Below are 23,082 nucleotides of genomic sequence, written 5' to 3' on the forward strand. Positions count from 1 at the left end.
GTGAATTTCAACTGAATATTGTTTTTTCAAAACTCTCAAAATAGATTGGATTTACTTATTTGCACAATTGAATTTTGTTTTTTGTCAAACTGCTAAAATTATTTGTAATTACTTACCTGCACATAGCATGTGACATGTCTTGGGTTTTATCCATCAGAAATACTCTGCTGGGCATCATAAAACTTTGCACAGCAATTTCCAAGCAAATATACTTAGAAAAATATTGACTATTAGGAAATATTTTATTTATGCTAATATTTCCACCTTGTATACATTAGTGACTGCTTTAAAATAATACAATTTTCACATAAAAACAGTTAAGAAATCAAATAAAACATGCTTACTTGATGACTCTATCATTCTCACTTTGGGTGCGAGAGGTCATGGGTTCAACTCCCGGACGTGCCCAAATTTTTAGATTCTTTGACATGGTTCCATTATCTTATTGAAGTCAATTTCCAGAGTGAATTTCAACTGAATATTGTTTTTCAAAACTCTCAAAATAGATTGGATTTACTTATTTGCACAATTAAATTTTGTTTTTTGTCAAACTGCTAAAATTCTTTGTAAGTACTTATCTGAACATAGCATGTGACATATCTTGGGTTTTATCCATCAGAAAAACTCTGCTGGGCATCATAAAACTTTGCACAGCAATTTCCAAGCAAGTATACTTAGAAAAATATTGACTATTAGGAAATATTTTATTTATGCTATTATTTCCACCTTGTATACATTAGTGACTGCTTTAAAATAATAAAATTTTCACATAAAAACAGTAAAGAAATCAAATAAAACATGCTTATTTGATGACTCTATCATTCTCACTTTGGGTGCGAGAGGTCACGGGTTCAAATCCCGGACGAGCCCAAATTTTTAGATTCTTTGACATGGTTCCATTATCTTATTGAAGTCAATTTCCAGAGTGAATTTCAACTGAATATTGTTTTTTCAAAACTCTCAAAATAGATTGGATTTACTTATTTGCACAATTGAATTTTGTTTTTTGTCAAACTGCTAAAATTATTTGTAATTACTTACCTGCACATAGCATGTGACATGTCTTGGGTTTTATCCGTCAGAAAAACTCTGCTGGACATCATAAAACTTTGCACAGCAATTTCCAAGCAAGTATACTTAGACAAATATTGACTATTAGGAAATATTTTATTTATGCTAATATTTCCACCTTGTATACATTAGTGACTGCTTTAAAATAATACAATTTTCACATAAAAACAGTTAAGAAATCAAATAAAACATGCTTACTTGATGACTCTATCATTCTCACTTTGGGTGCGAGAGGTCACGGGTTCAAATCCCGGACGAGCCCAAATTTTTAGATTCTTTGACATGGTTCCATTATCTTATTGAAGTCAATTTCCAGAGTGAATTTCAACTGAATATTGTTTTTTCAAAACTCTCAAAATAGATTGGATTTAATTATTTGCACAATTGAATTTTGTTTTTTGTCAAACTGCTAAAATTATTTGTAATTACTTACCTGCACATAGCATGTGACATGTCTTGGGTTTTATCCATCAGAAATACTCTGCTGGGCATCATAAAACTTTGCACAGCAATTTCCAAGCAAATATACTTAGAAAAATATTGACTATTAGGAAATATTTTATTTATGCTAATATTTCCACCTTGTATACATTAGTGACTGCTTTAAAATAATACAATTTTCACATAAAAACAGTTAAGAAATCAAATAAAACATGCTTACTTGATGACTCTATCATTCTCACTTTGGGTGCGAGAGGTCATGGGTTCAACTCCCAGACGTGCCCAAATTTTTAGATTCTTTGACATGGTTCCATTATCTTATTGAAGTCAATTTCCAGAGTGAATTTCAACTGAATATTGTTTTTCAAAACTCTCAAAATAGATTGGATTTACTTATTTGCACAATTAAATTTTGTTTTTTGTCAAACTGCTAAAATTATTTGTAAGTACTTATCTGAACATAGCATGTGACATGTCTTGGGATATATCCATCAGAAAAACTCTGCTGGGCATCATAAAACTTTGCACAGCAATTTCCAAGCAAGTATACTTAGAAAAATATTGACTATTAGGAAATATTTTATTTATGCTAATTTTTCCTCCTTGTATACATTAGTGACTGCTTTAAAAGAACACCATTTTCACATAAAATAGTTAAGAAATCAAATAAAACAGACTTGTTTCAGTTGGCTCGTTAGTCTAGGGGTATGATTCTCGCTTTGGGTGCGAGAGGTCCCGGGTTCAAATCCCGGACGAGCCCTCTATTTCTTTTTTACGGTGCATCTCATGGTTTATATATATCTGATTTTCTCAATTGGCTAAGTTAATAGCATCAACTGAGTTTTGTTTTTGCCATACTCCCAATAGAATTTGTACATACTTATGAATCTTGCCTTCATCATTTTTCAATTGCCTTTCTTCTATTTATGCATGATTTACACATAGCTTTTGACAAGTCTTGGGTTTTATCGATCAGACAAGTCCAAACTCTGTAGCCATTTTTAAATCTTGTCACTGCACTTTCCAAATAAGCACACAAAGAAAACTATCAATAGAATCTTACGGAAACATTTTAGTTGTTCTAAAAATAAGAGCATACTTATTCAAATTTCAACTGTATTGTAGAATATTAGGAAACCTGCAGGTTCCCTACTGTCTAGATAGCTTTGAATGTTTTAAAAGAATAGTCTCATTTTGAAACACAAAAAGTTCAAAAATGAAATTGCAAGGTTTTCTTTTGCCTTTCTTCTGTGTCTGGAAGCATGATTTGTACATTGCATATGACAAGTCTTTAGCTTTGTCCATGAGAGAAGTCCAAACTCTGTAGGCACTCACAAATCTTGTCCCTGCACTTTTCCTATATGCATACTTAGAAAACTATCTACTGGACCATAAAGAAATATTTTATTTATTCTACAAATTCATTTTTACATAAATGTATATGGTGTTTTTAAAAACAAAAAGCTATTTTCATTAAATCAATTGAAAAATCAATAGAAAAATGTTCATGTATGTGGCTTGTTGGTCTAGGGTTAAGATTCTCGCTTAGGGTGTGAGAGGTCCCAGGTTCAAATCATGGACGAGCCCAAATTTTCAGATTCTTTTACATAGTTCCATTATCTTATTGAAGTCAATTTCCTGAGTAAATTCTTCAATTGAATATTATTTTTTAAAAACTCACAAAATAGATTGGATATACTTATTTGCACAATTGAATTTTGTTTTTTGTCAAACTGCTAAAATTATTTGTAATTACTTACCTGCACATAGCATGTGACATGTCTTGGGTTTTATCCATCAGAAAAACTCTGCTGGGCATCATAAAACTTTGCACAGCAATTTCCAAGCAAGTATACTTAGAAAAATATTGACTATTAGGAAATATTTTATTTATGCTAATATTTCCACCTTGTATACATTAGTGACTGCTTTAAAATAATACAATTTTCACATAAAAACAGTTAAGAAATCAAATAAAACATGCTTACTTGATGACTCTATCATTCTCACTTTGGGTGCGAGAGGTCACGGGTTCAAATCCCGGACGAGCCCAAATTTTTAGATACTTTGACATGGTTCCATTATCTTATTGAAGTCAATTTCCAGAGTGAATTTCAACTGAATATTGTTTTTTCAAAACTCTCAAAATAGATTGGATTTACTTATTTGCACAATTGAATTTTGTTTTTTGTCAAACTGCTAAAATTATTTGTAATTACTTACCTGCACATAGCATGTGACATGTCTTGGGTTTTATCCATCAGAAAAACTCTGCTGGGCATCATAAAACTTTGCACAGCAATTTCCAAGCAAGTATACTTAGAAAAATATTGACTATTAGGAAATATTTTATTTATGCTAATATTTCCACCTTGTATACATTAGTGACTGCTTTAAAATAATACAATTTTCACATAAAAACAGTTAAAAATCAAATAAAACATGCTTACTTGATGACTCTATCATTCTCACTTTGGGTGCGAGAGGTCACGGGTTCAAATCCCGGACGAGCCCAAATTTTTAGATTCTTTGACATGGTTCCATTATCTTATTGAAGTCAATTTCCAGAGTGAATTTCAACTGAATATTGTTTTTTCAAAACTCTCAAAATAGATTGGATTTACTTATTTGCACAATTGAATTTTGTTTTTTGTCAAACTGCTAAAATTATTTGTAATTACTTACCTGCACATAGCATGTGACATGTCTTGGGTTTTATCCATCAGAAATACTCTGCTGGGCATCATAAAACTTTGCACAGCAATTTCCAAGCAAATATACTTAGAAAAATATTGACTATTAGGAAATATTTTATTTATGCTAATATTTCCACCTTGTATACATTAGTGACTGCTTTAAAATAATACAATTTTCACATAAAAACAGTTAAGAAATCAAATAAAACATGCTTACTTGATGACTCTATCATTCTCACTTTGGGTGCGAGAGGTCATGGGTTCAACTCCCGGACGTGCCCAAATTTTTAGATTCTTTGACATGGTTCCATTATCTTATTGAAGTCAATTTCCAGAGTGAATTTCAACTGAATATTGTTTTTCAAAACTCTCAAAATAGATTGGATTTACTTATTTGCACAATTAAATTTTGTTTTTTGTCAAACTGCTAAAATTATTTGTAAGTACTTATCTGAACATAGCATGTGACATATCTTGGGTTTTATCCATCAGAAAAACTCTGCTGGGCATCATAAAACTTTGCACAGCAATTTCCAAGCAAGTATACTTAGAAAAATATTGACTATTAGGAAATATTTTATTTATGCTATTATTTCCACCTTGTATACATTAGTGACTGCTTTAAAATAATAAAATTTTCACATAAAAACAGTAAAGAAATCAAATAAAACATGCTTATTTGATGACTCTATCATTCTCACTTTGGGTGCGAGAGGTCACGGGTTCAAATCCCGGACGAGCCCAAATTTTTAGATTCTTTGACATGGTTCCATTATCTTATTGAAGTCAATTTCCAGAGTGAATTTCAACTGAATATTGTTTTTTCAAAACTCTCAAAATAGATTGGATTTACTTATTTGCACAATTGAATTTTGTTTTTTGTCAAACTGCTAAAATTATTTGTATTTACTTACCTGCACATAGCATGTGACATGTCTTGGGTTTTATCCGTCAGAAAAACTCTGCTGGGCATCATAAAACTTTGCACAGCAATTTCCAAGCAAGTATACTTAGAAAAATATTGACTATTAGGAAATATTTTATTTATGCTAATATTTCCACCTTGTATACATTAGTGACTGCTTTAAAATAATACAATTTTCACATAAAAACAGTTAAGAAATCAAATAAAACATGCTTACTTGATGACTCTATCATTCTCACTTTGGGTGCGAGAGGTCACGGGTTCAAATCCCGGACGAGCCCAAATTTTTAGATTCTTTGACATGGTTCCATTATCTTATTGAAGTCAATTTCCAGAGTGAATTTCAACTGAATATTGTTTTTTCAAAACTCTCAAAATAGATTGGATTTACTTATTTGCACAATTGAATTTTGTTTTTTGTCAAACTGCTAAAATTATTTGTAATTACTTACCTGCACATAGCATGTGACATGTCTTGGGTTTTATCCATCAGAAATACTCTGCTGGGCATCATAAAACTTTGCACAGCAATTTCCAAGCAAATATACTTAGAAAAATATTGACTATTAGGAAATATTTTATTTATGCTAATATTTCCACCTTGTATACATTAGTGACTGCTTTAAAATAATACAATTTTCACATAAAAACAGTTAAGAAATCAAATAAAACATGCTTACTTGATGACTCTATCATTCTCACTTTGGGTGCGAGAGGTCATGGGTTCAACTCCCAGACGTGCCCAAATTTTTAGATTCTTTGACATGGTTCCATTATCTTATTGAAGTCAATTTCCAGAGTGAATTTCAACTGAATATTGTTTTTCAAAACTCTCAAAATAGATTGGATTTACTTATTTGCACAATTAAATTTTGTTTTTTGTCAAACTGCTAAAATTATTTGTAAGTACTTATCTGAACATAGCATGTGACATGTCTTGGGATATATCCATCAGAAAAACTCTGCTGGGCATCATAAAACTTTGCACAGCAATTTCCAAGCAAGTATACTTAGAAAAATATTGACTATTAGGAAATATTTTATTTATGCTAATTTTTCCTCCTTGTATACATTAGTGACTGCTTTAAAAGAACACCATTTTCACATAAAATAGTTAAGAAATCAAATAAAACAGACTTGTTTCAGTTGGCTCGTTAGTCTAGGGGTATGATTCTCGCTTTGGGTGCGAGAAGTCCCGGGTTCAAATCCCGGACGAGCCCTCTATTTCTTTTTTACGGTGCATCTCATGGTTTATATATATCTGATTTTCTCAATTGGCTAAGTTAATAGCATCAACTGAGTTTTGTTTTTGCCATACTCCCAATAGAATTTGTACATACTTATGAATCTTGCCTTCATCATTTTTCAATTGCCTTTCTTCTATTTATGCATGATTTACACATAGCTTTTGACAAGTCTTGGGTTTTATCGATCAGACAAGTCCAAACTCTGTAGCCATTTTTAAATCTTGTCACTGCACTTTCCAAATAAGCACACAAAGAAAACTATCAATAGAATCTTACGGAAACATTTTAGTTGTTCTAAAAATAAGAGCATACTTATTCAAATTTCAACTGTATTGTAGAATATTAGGAAACCTGCAGGTTCCCTACTGTCTAGATAGCTTTGAATGTTTTAAAAGAATAGTCTCATTTTGAAACACAAAAAGTTCAAAAATGAAATTGCAAGGTTTTCTTTTGCCTTTCTTCTGTGTCTGGAAGCATGATTTGTACATTGCATATGACAAGTCTTTAGCTTTGTCCATGAGAGAAGTCCAAACTCTGTAGGCACTCACAAATCTTGTCCCTGCACTTTTCCTATATGCATACTTAGAAAACTATCTACTGGACCATAAGGAAATATTTTATTTATTCTACAAATTCATTTTTACATAAATGTATATGGTGTTTTTAAAAACAAAAAGCTATTTTCATTAAATCAATTGAAAAATCAATAGAAAAATGTTCAGGTATGTGGCTTGTTGGTCTAGGGTTAAGATTCTCGCTTAGGGTGTGAGAGGTCCCAGGTTCAAATCATGGATGAGCCCAAATTTTCAGATTCTTTTACATAGTTCCATTATCTTATTGAAGTCAATTTCCTGAGTAAATTCTTCAATTGAATATTATTTTTTAAAAACTCACAAAATAGATTGGATATACTTATTTGCACAATTGAATTTTGTTTTTTGTCAAACTGCTAAAATTATTTGTAATTACTTACCTGCACATAGCATGTGACATGTCTTGGGTTTTATCCGTCAGAAAAACTCTGCTTGGCATCATAAAACTTTGCACAGCAATTTCCAAGCAAGAATACTTAGAAAAATATTGACTATTAGGAAATATTTTATTTATGCTAATATTTCCACCTTGTATACATTAGTGACTGCTTTAAAATAATACAATTTTCACATAAAAACAGTTAAAAATCAAATAAAACATGCTTACTTGATGACTCTATCATTCTCACTTTGGGTGCGAGAGGTCACGGGTTCAAATCCCGGACGAGCCCAAATTTTTAGATTCTTTGACATGGTTCCATTATCTTATTGAAGTCAATTTCCAGAGTGAATTTCAACTGAATATTGTTTTTTCAAAACTCTCAAAATAGATTGGATTTACTTATTTGCACAATTGAATTTTGTTTTTTGTCAAACTGCTAAAATTATTTGTAATTACTTACCTGCACATAGCATGTGACATGTCTTGGGTTTTATCCATCAGAAATACTCTGCTGGGCATCATAAAACTTTGCACAGCAATTTCCAAGCAAATATACTTAGAAAAATATTGACTATTAGGAAATATTTTATTTATGCTAATATTTCCACCTTGTATACATTAGTGACTGCTTTAAAATAATACAATTTTCACATAAAAACAGTTAAGAAATCAAATAAAACATGCTTACTTGATGACTCTATCATTCTCACTTTGGGTGCGAGAGGTCATGGGTTCAACTCCCGGACGTGCCCAAATTTTTAGATTCTTTGACATGGTTCCATTATCTTATTGAAGTCAATTTCCAGAGTGAATTTCAACTGAATATTGTTATTCAAAACTCTCAAAATAGATTGGATTTACTTATTTGCACAATTAAATTTTGTTTTTTGTCAAACTGCTAAAATTATTTGTAAGTACTTACCTGCACATAGCATGTGACATATCTTGGGTTTTATCCATCAGAAAAACTCTGCTGGGCATCATAAAACTTTGCACAGCAATTTCCAAGCAAGTATACTTAGAAAAATATTGACTATTAGGAAATATTTTATTTATGCTAATATTTCCACCTTGTATACATTAGTGACTGCTTTAAAATAATACAATTTTCACATAAAAACAGTTAAGAAATCAAATAAAACATGCTTACTTGATGACTCTATCATTCTCACTTTGGGTGCGAGAGGTCACGGGTTCAAATCCCGGACGAGCCCAAATTTTTAGATTCTTTGACATGGTTCCATTATCTTATTGAAGTCAATTTCCAGAGTGAATTTCAACTGAATATTGTTTTTTCAAAACTCTCAAAATAGATTGGATTTACTTATTTGCACAATTGAATTTTGTTTTTTGTCAAACTGCTAAAATTATTTGTAATTACTTACCTGCACATAGCATGTGACATGTCTTGGGTTTTATCCATCAGAAATACTCTGCTGGGCATCATAAAACTTTGCACAGCAATTTCCAAGCAAATATACTTAGAAAAATATTGACTATTAGGAAATATTTTATTTATGCTAATATTTCCACCTTGTATACATTAGTGACTGCTTTAAAATAATACAATTTTCACATAAAAACAGTTAAGAAATCAAATAAAACATGCTTACTTGATGACTCTATCATTCTCACTTTGGGTGCGAGAGGTCATGGGTTCAACTCCCAGACGTGCCCAAATTTTTAGATTCTTTGACATGGTTCCATTATCTTATTGAAGTCAATTTCCAGAGTGAATTTCAACTGAATATTGTTTTTCAAAACTCTCAAAATAGATTGGATTTACTTATTTGCACAATTAAATTTTGTTTTTTGTCAAACTGCTAAAATTATTTGTAAGTACTTATCTGAACATAGCATGTGACATGTCTTGGGATATATCCATCAGAAAAACTCTGCTGGGCATCATAAAACTTTGCACAGCAATTTCCAAGCAAGTATACTTAGAAAAATATTGACTATTAGGAAATATTTTATTTATGCTAATTTTTCCTCCTTGTATACATTAGTGACTGCTTTAAAAGAACACCATTTTCACATAAAATAGTTAAGAAATCAAATAAAACAGACTTGTTTCAGTTGGCTCGTTAGTCTAGGGGTATGATTCTCGCTTTGGGTGCGAGAGGTCCCGGGTTCAAATCCCGGACGAGCCCTCTATTTCTTTTTTACGGTGCATCTCATGGTTTATATATATCTGATTTTCTCAATTGGCTAAGTTAATAGCATCAACTGAGTTTTGTTTTTGCCATACTCCCAATAGAATTTGTACATACTTATGAATCTTGCCTTCATCATTTTTCAATTGCCTTTCTTCTATTTATGCATGATTTACACATAGCTTTTGACAAGTCTTGGGTTTTATCGATCAGACAAGTCCAAACTCTGTAGCCATTTTTAAATCTTGTCACTGCACTTTCCAAATAAGCACACAAAGAAAACTATCAATAGAATCTTACGGAAACATTTTAGTTGTTCTAAAAATAAGAGCATACTTATTCAAATTTCAACTGTATTGTAGAATATTAGGAAACCTGCAGGTTCCCTACTGTCTAGATAGCTTTGAATGTTTTAAAAGAATAGTCTCATTTTGAAACACAAAAAGTTCAAAAATGAAATTGCAAGGTTTTCTTTTGCCTTTCTTCTGTGTCTGGAAGCATGATTTGTACATTGCATATGACAAGTCTTTAGCTTTGTCCATGAGAGAAGTCCAAACTCTGTAGGCACTCACAAATCTTGTCCCTGCACTTTTCCTATATGCATACTTAGAAAACTATCTACTGGACCATAAGGAAATATTTTATTTATTCTACAAATTCATTTTTACATAAATGTATATGGTGTTTTTAAAAACAAAAAGCTATTTTCATTAAATCAATTGAAAAATCAATAGAAAAATGTTCATGTATGTGGCTTGTTGGTCTAGGGTTAAGATTCTCGCTTAGGGTGTGAGAGGTCCCAGGTTCAAATCATGGACGAGCCCAAATTTTCAGATTCTTTTACATAGTTCCATTATCTTATTGAAGTCAATTTCCTGAGTAAATTCTTCAATTGAATATTATTTTTTAAAAACTCACAAAATAGATTGGATATACTTATTTGCACAATTGAATTTTGTTTTTTGTCAAACTGCTAAAATTATTTGTAATTACTTACCTGCACATAGCATGTGACATGTCTTGGGTTTTATCCATCAGAAAAACTCTGCTGGGCATCATAAAACTTTGCACAGCAATTTCCAAGCAAGTATACTTAGAAAAATATTGACTATTAGGAAATATTTTATTTATGCTAATATTTCCACCTTGTATACATTAGTGACTGCTTTAAAATAATACAATTTTCACATAAAAACAGTTAAGAAATCAAATAAAACATGCTTACTTGATGACTCTATCATTCTCACTTTGGGTGCGAGAGGTCACGGGTTCAAATCCCGGACGAGCCCAAATTTTTAGATACTTTGACATGGTTCCATTATCTTATTGAAGTCAATTTCCAGAGTGAATTTCAACTGAATATTGTTTTTTCAAAACTCTCAAAATAGATTGGATTTACTTATTTGCACAATTGAATTTTGTTTTTTGTCAAACTGCTAAAATTATTTGTAATTACTTACCTGCACATAGCATGTGACATGTCTTGGGTTTTATCCATCAGAATTACTCTGCTGGGCATCATAAAACTTTGCACAGCAATTTCCAAGCAAATATACTTAGAAAAATATTGACTATTAGGAAATATTTTATTTATGCTAATATTTCCACCTTGTATACATTAGTGACTGCTTTAAAATAATACATTTTTCACATAAAAACAGTTAAGAAATCAAATAAAACATGCTTACTTGATGACTCTATCATTCTCACTTTGGGTGCGAGAGGTCATGGGTTCAACTCCCGGACGTGCCCAAATTTTTAGATTCTTTGACATGGTTCCATTATTTTATTGAAGTCAATTTCCAGAGTGAATTTCAACTGAATATTGTTTTTCAAAACTCTCAAAATAGATTGGATTTACTTATTTGCACAATTAAATTTTGTTTTTTGTCAAACTGCTAAAATTATTTGTAAGTACTTATCTGAACATAGCATGTGACATATCTTGGGTTTTATCCATCAGAAAAACTCTGCTGGGCATCATAAAACTTTGCACAGCAATTTCCAAGCAAGTATACTTAGAAAAATATTGACTATTAGGAAATATTTTATTTATGCTATTATTTCCACCTTGTATACATTAGTGACTGCTTTAAAATAATAAAATTTTCACATAAAAACAGTAAAGAAATCAAATAAAACATGCTTATTTGATGACTCTATCATTCTCACTTTGGGTGCGAGAGGTCACGGGTTCAAATCCCGGACGAGCCCAATTTTTTAGATTCTTTGACATGGTTCCATTATCTTATTGAAGTCAATTTCCAGAGTGAATTTCAACTGAATATTGTTTTTTCAAAACTCTCAAAATAGATTGGATTTACTTATTTGCACAATTGAATTTTGTTTTTTGTCAAACTGCTAAAATTATTTGTAAGTACTTATCTGAACATAGCATGTGACATGTCTTGGGATATATCCATCAGAAAAACTCTGCTGGGCATCATAAAACTTTGCACAGCAATTTCCAAGCAAGTATACTTAGAAAAATATTGACTATTAGGAAATATTTTATTTATGCTAATTTTTCCTCCTTGTATACATTAGTGACTGCTTTAAAAGAACACCATTTTCACATAAAATAGTTAAGAAATCAAATAAAACAGACTTGTTTCAGTTGGCTCGTTAGTCTAGGGGTATGATTCTCGCTTTGGGTGCGAGAGGTCCCGGGTTCAAATCCCGGACGAGCCCTCTATTTCTTTTTTACGGTGCATCTCATGGTTTATATATATCTGATTTTCTCAATTGGCTAAGTTAATAGCATCAACTGAGTTTTGTTTTTGCCATACTCCCAATAGAATTTGTACATACTTATGAATCTTGCCTTCATCATTTTTCAATTGCCTTTCTTCTATTTATGCATGATTTACACATAGCTTTTGACAAGTCTTGGGTTTTATCGATCAGACAAGTCCAAACTCTGTAGCCATTTTTAAATCTTGTCACTGCACTTTCCAAATAAGCACACAAAGAAAACTATCAATAGAATCTTACGGAAACATTTTAGTTGTTCTAAAAATAAGAGCATACTTATTCAAATTTCAACTGTATTGTAGAATATTAGGAAACCTGCAGGTTCCCTACTGTCTAGATAGCTTTGAATGTTTTAAAAGAATAGTCTCATTTTGAAACACAAAAAGTTCAAAAATGAAATTGCAAGGTTTTCTTTTGCCTTTCTTCTGTGTCTGGAAGCATGATTTGTACATTGCATATGACAAGTATTTAGCTTTGTCCATGAGAGAAGTGCAAACTCTGTAGGCACTCACAAATCTTGTCCCTGCACTTTTCCTATATGCATACTTAGAAAACTATCTACTGGACCATAAGGAAATATTTTATTTATTCTACAAATTCATTTTTACATAAATGTATATGGTGTTTTTAAAAACAAAAAACTATTTTCATTAAATCAATTGAAAAATCAATAGAAAAATGTTCAGGTATGTGGCTTGTTGGTCTAGGGTTAAGATTCTCGCTTAGGGTGTGAGAGGTCCCAGGTTCAAATCATGGACGAGCCCAAATTTTCAGATTCTTTTACATAGTTCCATTATCTTATTGAAGTCAATTTCCTGAGTAAATTCTTCAATTGAATATTATTTTTTAAAAACTCACAAAATAGATTGGATATACTTATTTGCACAATTGAATTTTGTATTTTGTCAAACTGCTAAAATTATTTGTAATTACTTACCTGCACATAGCATGTGACATGTCTTGGGTTTTATCCATCAGAAATACTCTGCTGGGCATCATAAAACTTTGCACAGCAATTTCCAAGCAAATATACTTAGAAAAATATTGACTATTAGGAAATATTTTATTTATGCTAATATTTCCACCTTGTATACATTAGTGACTGCTTTAAAATAATACAATTTTCACATAAAAACAGTTAAGAAATCAAATAAAACATGCTTACTTGATGACTCTATCATTCTCACTTTGGGTGCGAGAGGTCACGGGTTCAAATCCCGGACGAGCCCAAATTTTTAGATTCTTTGACATGGTTCCATTATCTTATTGAAGTCAATTTCCAGAGTGAATTTCAACTGAATATTGTTTTTTCAAAACTCTCAAAATAGATTGGATTTACTTATTTGCACAATTGAATTTTGTTTTTTGTCAAACTGCTAAAATTATTTGTAATTACTTACCTGCACATAGCATGTGACATGTCTTGGGTTTTATCCATCAGAAATACTCTGCTGGGCATCATAAAACTTTGCACAGCAATTTCCAAGCAAATATACTTAGAAAAATATTGACTATTAGGAAATATTTTATTTATGCTAATATTTCCACCTTGTATACATTAGTGACTGCTTTAAAATAATACAATTTTCACATAAAAACAGTTAAGAAATCAAATAAAACATGCTTACTTGATGACTCTATCATTCTCACTTTGGGTGCGAGAGGTCATGGGTTCAACTCCCGGACGTGCCCAAAATTTTAGATTCTTTGACATGGTTCCATTATCTTATTGAAGTCAATTTCCAGAGTGAATTTCAACTGAATATTGTATTTCAAAACTCTCAAAATAGATTGGATTTACTTATTTGCACAATTAAATTTTGTTTTTTGTCAAACTGCTAAAATTATTTGTAAGTACTTATCTGAACATAGCATGTGACATATCTTGGGTTTTATCCATCAGAAAAACTCTGCTGGGCATCATAAAACTTTGCACAGCAATTTCCAAGCAAGTATACTTAGAAAAATATTGACTATTAGGAAATATTTTATTTATGCTATTATTTCCACCTTGTATACATTAGTGACTGCTTTAAAATAATAAAATTTTCACATAAAAACAGTAAAGAAATCAAATAAAACATGCTTATTTGATGACTCTATCATTCTCACTTTGGGTGCGAGAGGTCACGGGTTCAAATCCCGGACGAGCCCAAATTTTTAGATTCTTTGACATGGTTCCATTATCTTATTGAAGTCAATTTCCAGAGTGAATTTCAACTGAATATTGTTTTTTCAAAACTCTCAAAATAGATTGGATTTACTTATTTGCACAATTGAATTTTGTTTTTTGTCAAACTGCTAAAATTATTTGTAAGTACTTATCTGAACATAGCATGTGACATGTCTTGGGATATATCCATCAGAAAAACTCTGCTGGGCATCATAAAACTTTGCACAGCAATTTCCAAGCAAGTATACTTAGAAAAATATTGACTATTAGGAAATATTTTATTTATGCTAATTTTTCCTCCTTGTATACATTAGTGACTGCTTTAAAAGAATACCATTTTCACAAAAAATAGTTAAGAAATCAAATAAAACAGACCTGTTTCAGTTGGCTCGTTAGTCTAGGGGTATGATTCTCGCTTTGGGTGCGAGAGGTCCCGGGTTCAAATCCCGGACGAGCCCTCTATTTCTTTTTTACGGTGCATCTCATGGTTTATATATATCTGATTTTCTCAATTGGCTAAGTTAATAGCATCAACTGAGTTTTGTTTTTGCCATACTCCCAATAGAATTTGTACATACTTATGAATCTTGCCTTCATCATTTTTCAATTGCCTTTCTTCTATTTATGCATGATTTACACATAGCTTTTGACAAGTCTTGGGTTTTATCGATCAGACAAGTCCAAACTCTGTAGCCATTTTTAAATCTTGTCACTGCACTTTCCAAATAAGCACACAAAGAAAACTATCAATAGAATCTTACGGAAACATTTTAGTTGTTCTAAAAATAAGAGCATACTTATTCAAATTTCAACTGTATTGTAGAATATTAGGAAACCTGCAGGTTCCCTACTGTCTAGATAGCTTTGAATGTTTTAAAAGAATAGTCTCATTTTGAAACACAAAAAGTTCAAAAATGAAATTGCAAGGTTTTCTTTTGCCTTTCTTCTGTGTCTGGAAGCATGATTTGTACATTGCATATGACAAGTATTTTGCTTTGTCCATGAGAGAAGTCCAAACTCTGTAGGCACTCACAAATCTTGTCCCTGCACTTTTCCTATATGCATACTTAGAAAACTATCTACTGGACCATAAGGAAATATTTTATTTATTCTACAAATTCATTTTTACATAAATGTATATGGTGTTTTTAAAAACAAAAAGCTATTTTCATTAAATCAATTGAAAAATCAATAGAAAAATGTTCAGGTATGTGGCTTGTTGGTCTAAGGTTAAGATTCTCGCTTAGGGTGTGAGAGGTCCCAGGTTCAAATCATGGACGAGCCCAAATTTTCAGATTCTTTTACATAGTTCCATTATCTTATTGAAGTCAATTTCCTGAGTAAATTCTTCAATTGAATATTATTTTTTAAAAACTCACAAAATAGATTGGATATACTTATTTGCACAATTGAATTTTGTTTTTTGTCAAACTGCTAAAATTATTTGTAATTACTTACCTGCACATAGCATGTGACATGTCTTGGGTTTTATCCGTCAGAAAAACTCTGCTGGGCATCATAAAACTTTGCACAGCAATTTCCAAGCAACTATACTTAGAAAAATATTGACTATTAGGAAATATTTTATTTATGCTAATATTTCCACCTTGTATACATTAGTGACTGCTTTAAAATAATACAATTTTCACATAAAAACAGTTAAGAAATCAAATAAAACATGCTTACTTGATGACTCTATCATTCTCACTTTGGGTGCGAGAGGTCACGGGTTCAAATCCCGGACGAGACCAAATTTTTAGATTCTTTGACATGGTTCCATTATCTTATTGAAGTCAATTTCCAGAGTGAATTTCAACTGAATATTGTTTTTTTAAAACTCTCAAAATAGATTGGATTTACTTATTTGCACAATTGAATTTTGTTTTTTGTCAAACTGCTAAAATTATTTGTAATTACTTACCTGCACATAGCATGTGACATGTCTTGGGTTTTATCCATCAGAAATACTCTGCTGGGCATCATAAAACTTTGCACAGCAATTTCCAAGCAAATATACTTAGAAAAATATTGACTATTAGGAAATATTTTATTTATGCTAATATTTCCACCTTGTATACATTAGTGACTGCTTTAAAATAATACAATTTTCACATAAAAACAGTTAAGAAATCAAATAAAACATGCTTACTTGATGACTCTATCATTCTCACTTTGGGTGCGAGAGGTCATGGGTTCAACTCCCGGACGTGCCCAAATTTTTAGATTCTTTGACATGGTTCCATTATCTTATTGAAGTCAATTTCCAGAGTGAATTTCAACTGAATATTGTTTTTCAAAACTCTCAAAATAGATTGGATTTACTTATTTGCACAATTAAATTTTGTTTTTTGTCAAACTGCTAAAATTATTTGTAAGTACTTATCTGAACATAGCATGTGACATATCTTGGGTTTTATCCATCAGAAAAACTCTGCTGGGCATCATAAAACTTTGCACAGCAATTTCCAAGCAAGTATACTTAGAAAAATATTGACTATTAGGAAATATTTTATTTATGCTATTATTTCCACCTTGTATACATTAGTGACTGCTTTAAAATAATACAATTTTCACATAAAAACAGTAAAGAAATCAAATAAAACATGCTTATTTGATGACTCTATCATTCTCACTTTGGGTGCGAGAGTTCACGTGTTCAAATCCCGGACGAGCCCAAATGTTTAGATTCTTTGACATGGTTCCATTATCTTATTGAAGTCAATTTCCAGAGTGAATTTCAACTGAATATTGTTTTTTCAAAACTCTCAAAATAGATTGGATTTACTTATTTGCACAATTGAATTTTGTTTTTTGTCAAACTGCTAAAATTATTTGTAAGTACTTATCTGAACATAGCATGTGACATGTCTTGGGATATATCCATCAGAAAAACTCTGCTGGGCATCATAAAACTTTGCACAGCAATTTCCAAGCAAGTATACTTAGAAAAATATTGACTATTAGGAAATATTTTATTTATGCTAATTTTTCCTCCTTGTATACATTAGTGACTGCTTTAAAAGAACACCATTTTCACATAAAATAGTTAAGAAATCAAATAAAACAGACTTGTTTCAGTTGGCTCGTTAGTCTAGGGGTATGATTCTCGCTTTGGGTGTGAGAGGTCCCAGGTTCAAATCCCGGACGACCCCTCTATTTCGTTTTTATGGTGCTTCTCATGGATTATATTTATCTGATTTTCTCAATTGGCTAAGTTAATAGCATCAACTGAGTTTTGTTTTTGCCATACTCCCAATAGAATTTGTACATACTTATGAATCTTGCCTTCATCATTTTTCAATTGCCTTTCTTCTATTTATGCATGATTTACACATAGCTTTTGACAAGTCTTGGGTTTTATCGATCAGACAAGTCCAAACTCTGTAGCCATTTTTAAATCTTGTCACTGCACTTTCCAAATAAGCACACAAAGAAAACTATCAATAGAATCTTACGGAAACATTTTAGTTGTTCTAAAAATAAGAGCATACTTATTCAAATTTCAACTGTATTGTAGAATATTAGGAAACCTGCAGGTTCCCTACTGTCTAGATAGCTTTGAATGTTTTAAAAGAATAGTCTCATTTTGAAACACAAAAAGTTCAAAAATGAAATTGCAAGGTTTTCTTTTGCCTTTCTTCTGTGTCTGGAAGCATGATTTGTACATTGCATATGACAAGTATTTTGCTTTGTCCATGAGAGAAGTCCAAACTCTGTAGGCACTCACAAATCTTGTCCCTGCACTTTTCCTATATGCATACTTAGAAAACTATCTACTGGACCATAAGGAAATATTTTATTTATTCTACAAATTCATTTTTACATAAATGTATATGGTGTTTTTAAAAACAAAAAGCTATTTTCATTAAATCAATTGAAAAATCAATAGAAAAATGTTCAGGTATGTGGCTTGTTGGTCTAGGGTTAAGATTCTCGCTTAGGGTGTGAGAGGTCCCAGGTTGAAATCATGGACGAGCCCAAATTTTCAGATTCTTTTACATAGTTCCATTATCTTATTGAAGTCAATTTCCTGAGTAAATTCTTCAATTGAATATTATTTTTTAAAAACTCACAAAATAGATTGGATATACTTATTTGCACAATTGAATTTTGTTTTTTGTCAAACTGCTAAAATTATTTGTAATTACTTACCTGCACATAGCATGTGACATGTCTTGGGTTTTATCCGTCAGAAAAACTCTGCTGGGCATCATAAAACTTTGCACAGCAATTTCCAAGCAACTATACTTAGAAAAATATTGACTATTAGGAAATATTTTATTTATGCTAATATTTCCACCTTGTATACATTAGTGACTGCTTTAAAATAATACAATTTTCACATAAAAACAGTTAAGAAATCAAATAAAACATGCTTACTTGATGACTCTATCATTCTCACTTTGGGTGCGAGAGGTCACGGGTTCAAATCCCGGACGAGACCAAATTTTTAGATTCTTTGACATGGTTCCATTATCTTATTGAAGTCAATTTCCAGAGTGAATTTCAACTGAATATTGTTTTTTTAAAACTCTCAAAATAGATTGGATTTACTTATTTGCACAATTGAATTTTGTTTTTTGTCAAACTGCTAAAATTATTTGTAATTACTTACCTGCACATAGCATGTGACATGTCTTGGGTTTTATCCATCAGAAATACTCTGCTGGGCATCATAAAACTTTGCACAGCAATTTCCAAGCAAATATACTTAGAAAAATATTGACTATTAGGAAATATTTTATTTATGCTAATATTTCCACCTTGTATACATTAGTGACTGCTTTAAAATAATACAATTTTCACATAAAAACAGTTAAGAAATCAAATAAAACATGCTTACTTGATGACTCTATCATTCTCACTTTGGGTGCGAGAGGTCATGGGTTCAACTCCCGGACGTGCCCAAATTTTTAGATTCTTTGACATGGTTCCATTATCTTATTGAAGTCAATTTCCAGAGTGAATTTCAACTGAATATTGTTTTTCAAAACTCTCAAAATAGATTGGATTTACTTATTTGCACAATTAAATTTTGTTTTTTGTCAAACTGCTAAAATTATTTGTAAGTACTTATCTGAACATAGCATGTGACATATCTTGGGTTTTATCCATCAGAAAAACTCTGCTGGGCATCATAAAACTTTGCACAGCAATTTCCAAGCAAGTATACTTAGAAAAATATTGACTATTAGGAAATATTTTATTTATGCTATTATTTCCACCTTGTATACATTAGTGACTGCTTTAAAATAATACAATTTTCACATAAAAACAGTAAAGAAATCAAATAAAACATGCTTATTTGATGACTCTATCATTCTCACTTTGGGTGCGAGAGTTCACGTGTTCAAATCCCGGACGAGCCCAAATGTTTAGATTCTTTGACATGGTTCCATTATCTTATTGAAGTCAATTTCCAGAGTGAATTTCAACTGAATATTGTTTTTTCAAAACTCTCAAAATAGATTGGATTTACTTATTTGCACAATTGAATTTTGTTTTTTGTCAAACTGCTAAAATTATTTGTAAGTACTTATCTGAACATAGCATGTGACATGTCTTGGGATATATCCATCAGAAAAACTCTGCTGGGCATCATAAAACTTTGCACAGCAATTTCCAAGCAAGTATACTTAGAAAAATATTGACTATTAGGAAATATTTTATTTATGCTAATTTTTCCTCCTTGTATACATTAGTGACTGCTTTAAAAGAACACCATTTTCACATAAAATAGTTAAGAAATCAAATAAAACAGACTTGTTTCAGTTGGCTCGTTAGTCTAGGGGTATGATTCTCGCTTTGGGTGTGAGAGGTCCCAGGTTCAAATCCCGGACGACCCCTCTATTTCGTTTTTATGGTGCTTCTCATGGATTATATTTATCTGATTTTCTCAATTGGCTAAGTTAATAGCATCAACTGAGTTTTGTTTTTGCCATACTCCCAATAGAATTTGTACATACTTATGAATCTTGCCTTCATCATTTTTCAATTGCCTTTCTTCTATTTATGCATGATTTACACATAGCTTTTGACAAGTCTTGGGTTTTATCGATCAGACAAGTCCAAACTCTGTAGCCATTTTTAAATCTTGTCACTGCACTTTCCAAATAAGCACACAAAGAAAACTATCAATAGAATCTTACGGAAACATTTTAGTTGTTCTAAAAATAAGAGCATACTTATTCAAATTTCAACTGTATTGTAGAATATTAGGAAACCTGCAGGTTCCCTACTGTCTAGATAGCTTTGAATGTTTTAAAAGAATAGTCTCATTTTGAAACACAAAAAGTTCAAAAATGAAATTGCAAGGTTTTCTTTTGCCTTTCTTCTTTGTCTGGAAGCATGATTTGTACATTGCATATGACAAGTCTTTAGCTTCGTCCATGAAAGAAGTCCAAACTCTGTAGGCACTCACAAATCTTGTCCCTGCACTTTTCCTATATGCATACTTAGAAAACTATCTACTGGACCATAAGGAAATATTTTATTTATTCTACAAATTCATTTTTACATAAATGTATATGGTGTTTTTAAAAACAAAAAGCTATTTTCTTTAAATCAATTGAAAAATCAATAGAAAAATGTTCAGGTAGGTGGCTTGTTGGTCTAGGGTTAAGATTCTCGCTTAGGGTGTGAGAGGTCCCATGTTCAAATCATGGACGAGCCCAATTTTTCAGATTCTTTGACTTAGTTTCATTATCTTATTGAAGTCAATTTCCTGAGTAAAATCTTCAATTGAATATTATTTTTTAAAAACTCACAAAATAGATTGGATTTACTTATTTGCACAATTGAATTTTGTTTTTTGTCAAACGGCTAAAATTATTTGTAATTACTTACCTGCACATAGCATGTGACATGTCTTGGGTTTTATCCATCAGAAAAACTCTGCTGGGCATCATAAAACTTTGCACAGCAATTTCCAAGCAACTATACTTAGAAAAATATTGACTATTAGGAAATATTTTATTTATGCTAATATTTCCACCTTGTATACATTAGTGACTGCTTTAAAATAATACAATTTTCACATAAAAACAGTTAAGAAATCAAATAAAACATGCTTACTTGATGACTCTATCATTCTCACTTTGGGTGCGAGAGGTCACGGGTTCAAATCCCGGACGAGCCCAAATTTTTAGATTCTTTGACATGGTTCCATTATCTTATTGAAGTCAATTTCCAGAGTGAATTTCAACTGAATATTGTTTTTTCAAAACTCTCAAAATAGATTGGATTTACTTATTTGCACAATTGAATTTTGTTTTTTGTCAAACTGCTAAAATTATTTGTAATTACTTACCTGCACATAGCATGTGACATGTCTTGGGTTTTATCCATCAGAAATACTCTGCTGGGCATCATAAAACTTTGCACAGCAATTTCCAAGCAAATATACTTAGAAAAATATTGACTATTAGGAAATATTTTATTTATGCTAATATTTCCACCTTGTATACATTAGTGACTGCTTTAAAATAATACAATTTTCACATAAAAACAGTTAAGAAATCAAATAAAACATGCTTACTTGATGACTCTATCATTCTCACTTTGGGTGCGAGAGGTCATGGGTTCAACTCCCGGACGTGCCCAAATTTTTAGATTCTTTGACATGGTTCCATTATCTTATTGAAGTCAATTTCCAGAGTGAATTTCAACTGAATATTGTTTTTCAAAACTCTCAAAATAGATTGGATTTACTTATTTGCACAATTAAATTTTGTTTTTTGTCAAACTGCTAAAATTATTTGTAAGTACTTATCTGAACATAGCATGTGACATATCTTGGGTTTTATCCATCAGAAAAACTCTGCTGGGCATCATAAAACTTTGCACAGCAATTTCCAAGCAAGTATACTTAGAAAAATATTGACTATTAGGAAATATTTTATTTATGCTATTATTTCCACCTTGTATACATTAGTGACTGCTTTAAAATAATACAATTTTCACATAAAAACAGTAAAGAAATCAAATAAAACATGCTTATTTGATGACTCTATCATTCTCACTTTGGGTGCGAGAGTTCACGTGTTCAAATCCCGGACGAGCCCAAATGTTTAGATTCTTTGACATGGTTCCATTATCTTATTGAAGTCAATTTCCAGAGTGAATTTCAACTGAATATTGTTTTTTCAAAACTCTCAAAATAGATTGGATTTACTTATTTGCACAATTGAATTTTGTTTTTTGTCAAACTGCTATAATTATTTGTAAGTACTTATCTGAACATAGCATGTGACATGTCTTGGGATATATCCATCAGAAAAACTCTGCTGGGCATCATAAAACTTTGCACAGCAATTTCCAAGCAAGTATACTTAGAAAAATATTGACTATTAGGAAATATTTTATTTATGCTAATTTTTCCTCCTTGTATACATTAGTGACTGCTTTAAAAGAACACCATTTTCACATAAAATAGTTAAGAAATCAAATAAAACAGACTTGTTTCAGTTGGCTCGTTAGTCTAGGGGTATGATTCTCGCTTTGGGTGTGAGAGGTCCCAGGTTCAAATCCCGGACGACCCCTCTATTTCGTTTTTATGGTGCTTCTCATGGATTATATTTATCTGATTTTCTCAATTGGCTAAGTTAATAGCATCAACTGAGTTTTGTTTTTGCCATACTCCCAA

At 31.3% G+C, this 23,082-nt stretch overlaps 5 non-coding genes across 5 annotated transcripts; all 5 read left to right on the forward strand.

The window, feature by feature from the left end:
• The first annotated feature begins 2,200 nt into the window (after positions 1-2,200).
• TRNAP-UGG (transfer RNA proline (anticodon UGG)) lies at positions 2,201-2,272 on the forward strand. Its single transcript has one exon. It is a non-coding gene; the product is annotated as a tRNA-Pro (tRNA).
• Positions 2,273-6,281: 4,009 nt separating this feature from the next.
• On the forward strand, positions 6,282-6,353 carry TRNAP-UGG (transfer RNA proline (anticodon UGG)). The gene has a single exon. It is a non-coding gene; the product is annotated as a tRNA-Pro (tRNA).
• A 3,083-nt stretch (positions 6,354-9,436) lies between these two features.
• Positions 9,437-9,508, forward strand: TRNAP-UGG (transfer RNA proline (anticodon UGG)). The gene has a single exon. It is a non-coding gene; the product is annotated as a tRNA-Pro (tRNA).
• A 2,622-nt stretch (positions 9,509-12,130) lies between these two features.
• On the forward strand, positions 12,131-12,202 carry TRNAP-UGG (transfer RNA proline (anticodon UGG)). Its single transcript has one exon. It is a non-coding gene; the product is annotated as a tRNA-Pro (tRNA).
• Positions 12,203-14,824: 2,622 nt separating this feature from the next.
• TRNAP-UGG (transfer RNA proline (anticodon UGG)) lies at positions 14,825-14,896 on the forward strand. Its single transcript has one exon. It is a non-coding gene; the product is annotated as a tRNA-Pro (tRNA).
• Positions 14,897-23,082: the final 8,186 nt, after the last annotated feature.

This window comes from Taudactylus pleione, unplaced genomic scaffold (genome assembly GCF_031769625.1).
Source record: "Taudactylus pleione unplaced genomic scaffold, aTauple2 ptg000317l, whole genome shotgun sequence".
NCBI classification, from domain to species: Eukaryota; Metazoa; Chordata; class Amphibia; order Anura; family Myobatrachidae; genus Taudactylus; species Taudactylus pleione.